Source organism: Schistocerca piceifrons, chromosome X, assembly GCF_021461385.2.
Source record: "Schistocerca piceifrons isolate TAMUIC-IGC-003096 chromosome X, iqSchPice1.1, whole genome shotgun sequence".
Lineage (NCBI taxonomy): Eukaryota > Metazoa > Arthropoda > Insecta > Orthoptera > Acrididae > Schistocerca > Schistocerca piceifrons.
The window spans coordinates 595,933,463-595,937,982 of NC_060149.1; the positions used below are offsets into that span (position 1 = coordinate 595,933,463).

At 46.0% G+C, this 4,520-nt stretch overlaps 1 pseudogene; it reads right to left on the reverse strand.

Annotated features, from left to right (window-relative positions):
* Positions 1-4,153: 4,153 nt before the first annotated feature.
* Positions 4,154-4,272, reverse strand: LOC124723325 (annotated as a pseudogene).
* Positions 4,273-4,520: the final 248 nt, after the last annotated feature.

Genomic DNA, 4,520 nt, shown 5'->3' on the forward strand with positions numbered 1-4,520 from the left:
GTAAAATATGTACGAAGTCAGGTGGTGGCTAACCCTGTGGTTTAGGAGGAGATGTGAAACATGCGTACATACTTACTTCCTCTTTTATAATATATATGAATATGGAATATGAGGCGTGACAAAACTGCCTACAGTTGCGAATAAATATATCACCACCAAAATGATGAGAAAATATGTTTTTTCGTTGCTGCTCGTAGTTACAGCGTGTTAGCACAAAATTTCTGTTAATTCTTACTGTTTAACTGAATGAAAAAAACTTCAGTCCGTGCCCACAATGGAAAAAAAGGGCAATTATATTGCTTGATAGCTATAGCGAACAGTACAGCTTGAAATCAGTAGCCGTTGATGTTAAGTTCCAAACTTTACATTGTCTTGATGCCTCCGGATGTTTCTAGAAATTCACTATGTGATCGAAAGTATACGGACATCCCCATAAAGCATACGTTTTTCATATTAGGTGCATTGTGCTGCCACCTACTGCCAGCTACTCCATATCACCGACCTCAGTTATTAGACATCGTGAGAGAGCAGAATGGGGCTCTCGTCACCGACCTCAGTTATTAGACATCGTGAGAGAGCAGAATGGGGCTCTCGGCAGAACTCCCGGACTTTGAACATGATCAGATGGTTGGGATTCACTAGTGTCACACGAGACTCGAGATTTCCACACTAATAACCATCCCTACCTCCACTGTTTGCGATGTGATAGTGAAGTTGAAGCGTACAGGCCGACCTTATTTGTTGACTGACAGAGACCGCCGACAGTTGAAGAGGGTCGTAATATGTAATAGGCAGACATCTATCCAGACAATCACACAGGAATTCCAAACTGCATCAGGATCCACTGCAAGTACTCTGACAGGTGGGAGATGAGGAAACTTGGATTTCATGGTCGAGCGGTTACTCATAAGCCACAAATCACGCCGGTAAATGCCAAACGACGCCTTGCTTGGTGTAAGGAGCGTATACACTGGACGACTGAACAGTGGAAAAACGTTGTGTGGAGTGAAGAATCACGGTACTCAATGTGGCTATCCGATGGCTGTGTGTGGGTATGGAGAATGCCCGGTGCATGTCATCTGCCAGCGTATGTAGGCCCACAGTAAAATTCGGAGGCGGTGGTGTTATGGTGAGGACTTGTTTTTATGGAGGGGGCTTGCACCCATTGCTGTTTCGCGTGGCACTATCACAGCACACGCCTACGTTGATGTTTCAGGCACCTTCTTGCTTGCCACTGTTGAAGAGCAATTCGGGGATGGCGATTGCATCTTTCAACACGATCGAGCACCTCTTCATATTGCACGGCCTGTGGCGGAGTGGTTCCACGACAATAACATCCCTGTAATGGACTGGCCTGCACAGAGTCCTGACCTGAATGCTATAGAACACGCTTGAGGTGTTTTGGAACACCGACTTCATGACAGGCCACACTGACGGAAATCGATACCTCTTCTCAGTGCAGAAATCCGTGAAGAATGGGCTGCCATTCCTCAACAGACCTTACAGATCCTGATTGAACGTATGCCTGAGACAGTGATAGCTGTCATCAAATCTAAGGGTGGGCCACACCATACTGAATTCCAGCATTACCGATGGAAGGCGCCACGAACTTTTTAGTCATTTTCAGCCAGGTGTCCGGATACTTTTGATCATATTAGTGTAGGCTTCTGTAGATGAGTCTAGGCTGTCGCCTTCAGTAACATTATAGTTGGTTGGTTGATTCGGGGGAGAGGAGCAAACAGAGAGGTCATCGGTCCCATCAGACTAGTGAAGGATGGGGAAGGAATTCGTCCGTGCCCTTTCACAGGAACCATCCCGGTATTTATCTGGAGCGATTTAGGCAAATCATGGGTAACCTAAATCAGCAGTTGCTTTGAAATGGTGTCCTGTTCCGTGACACAGTGCGTATACTGACCGTTTATAATCGCAGTTGCCGCTGTTTATTGACTGGACCGTCAGCTGTGAATCTGGTTAGATGTACACTGATTGAAAAAAAAAAAAAAAAAGAAGCAGCCATGGACAGCTGTCATTGTAACTTCTTACACGTACTCACTGTCGGCGGTTATGTAAATTATTGTAGCTGCAATGCTCTGTGAAAGGTAGAACGGCCATCAGAGTGCACTATTGTTGCTCCTGTTTAGTGTTGTTACCAGGCCTGGTAGGTTATATATGGGATGTGAGATGTTGAGTGATAACTGTGAAGGACTAGGAGAGGCCACAAACTCTAGTGAGACAGCGTTATCTGAAAGAGAACTCATTGTGAGTCTCCATTTGGCCGGCATATCTAATCGTGCAATATCCAGACGTGTGGAACATTCGGATGTGCAGTGACCCGATGCTTGACTGCGTGGGAACGTAAGGGCAGGCATACTCATCGGCAAGGTTCCGATCGACCACGCCTGACCACTACAAGGAAGGATAGCCGTATTGTGTACCAAATACATTGTGATCCCATCCGAGAACGAGTAATGATCTCCCTATTAAATTCTGTGTCACCCCACACCATTGGTTGTAGATTAAAAGCAGCTTGACTAGAGAACTACCGTACCCCATGTATGCTGCCGCTAACACCACAACACCAACGGCTGCGTTTGGAGTGGTGTTGTGACTGGGGTGCACGGACTGCTCAGTGGTGTCGCATTGTGTTCAGCAACATCACGGTTCTGGAATATCGCGGATGACCACACTTGGCGTTTAAAGCGGAAAAATGGGGACAGATCCCGTTTATCCGTCATTTTGGAGAGGCACAGCTGTGTTACTCTTAGTCTCATCGTATGGGCAGCCATCTGTTATGACTTTAGGTCATGGCTGGTAGTGACGAAGGGAACTCTGGTGACAGAAAGGTCACGAACATCCTGTGTCCACATGTGGTACCTCTTGTGCGACACTATCGTGGTGCAATTTCTCAACAGGAAAATGCGCGTCCTCACATGGCATGTGTCTCCACGAACTGTCTGCGTAATGCTGAGAGCCTCCTGCGGCCAGCAAGATGGAGCTATGGACGGCCCATATCTATCCCGATGGAATATGTGTGACGAGCTCGGATGTTAACTCCGATTCAGTGCCAATATTCAGGATATCAAGCATGAGTTACAACAGTTGTGGACCTATTTGCCTCAAGAGAGGATACAATGGCTTTATGACACCCGTCCCATTCGAGTCTATAAGTGAGCTTGTACTGCAAAGTTCTTTGTAAATTTGACTCGATTTTGTAATCACTGCAGTAACATCATATACATTCTCAACCCGTGGAGTTTCGTTTTATTTCCTTCTCCCCTCCTGTGTGCTTAACTTTTTTGGCAGGCAGTGTATTTTACTATTATCCATTTTGTGGTCCCGAAGTCGTGGTTGTTTAGCCAGTCATGATGTTTATTCAGGACGCAGTCCACAATGAAGCAACATTAATACACAGCTACGCGTCGAACAGCCACACTCCCATCATATGGATAATAGTGTTTGAATCAGCAAACAGACGTGTTTGCACATAGCAATTAGTAGTCATAAACTAATGCCGCTTGCACAAACAGTACTCGTAAAATCGCCAACTCATGTCCCCTTTCTCCTTCTCTTCACCTTGCCATCACTTGACCAGTTTGCCTCTTCTTCCACGCTATCTCCGAGCTTGTCCACTGATTTCTGGCAACAGTATTGTCCCTGTAATCGATACGACACTGTCTAAGAGTGGAAAAAATGTTACTCCATTCCATATTATAAAAGCACCCTCTAAATCTACGAAAGCAATTTGTTTCACGCCGTTTATTTATTAACTGTAGAATCCCCCTAATTCTCCTAAAACAAATTGGTCCTTTCCTAAGCTAATTTCGAATTTCCCTTCTGTTCTTGGATAATGTACCCTAGGGGATGTTTTTGGTGCATCTATCAGCAGACTGATTGTGCAATTAATATAGCATCTCAAATGCGAAACGTTACATACTCTGTCTTATCGTACCATTAAACTAAAACTCCGTCGGAACAGGTGATGAAGGCCTAACGGTGCCGACTGCCGGGTCATCCTCAGCCCGTAAGCGTCATAGGATGCGAATGCCGAGGGGACACGGCTCTCGCAGCTGTCGTCAGTTTACGAGCCCGGAACCACCACTTGTAAATCAAATGTGTTCTCAACCTGCCTCACAACGCTTGAGTGCACCCCACTTGCCAACAGCGCTCGGAAGACCCAGACGGTCACCCATCAAAGTGCTAGACAAGCCCAATAGCGCTTATCGTGGGTGATCTGACTGGAACCCGTGTTACCACTGCGGCAAGGCTGTTGACGTCGTACCATCAAGCTGCCCGTTTATACGTAAAATACTCAACCAATCAACCAACAGGCCACTAATCCTCACCTGAAAGCTTTTCTGATCGAAAACTGGCTAGTTCTAGCTATCACTGCATAGTAAATTAGCATATTCATCTTCGTTGAAGTTGGATAGTACTGTAGGCTGAGGAGAGTCAGAGGTCGTCACGGACTCCTAAAGAAAAGGTTTTCTTCTGTCGCTGGTACGTAGTATGTACCTCTGGAA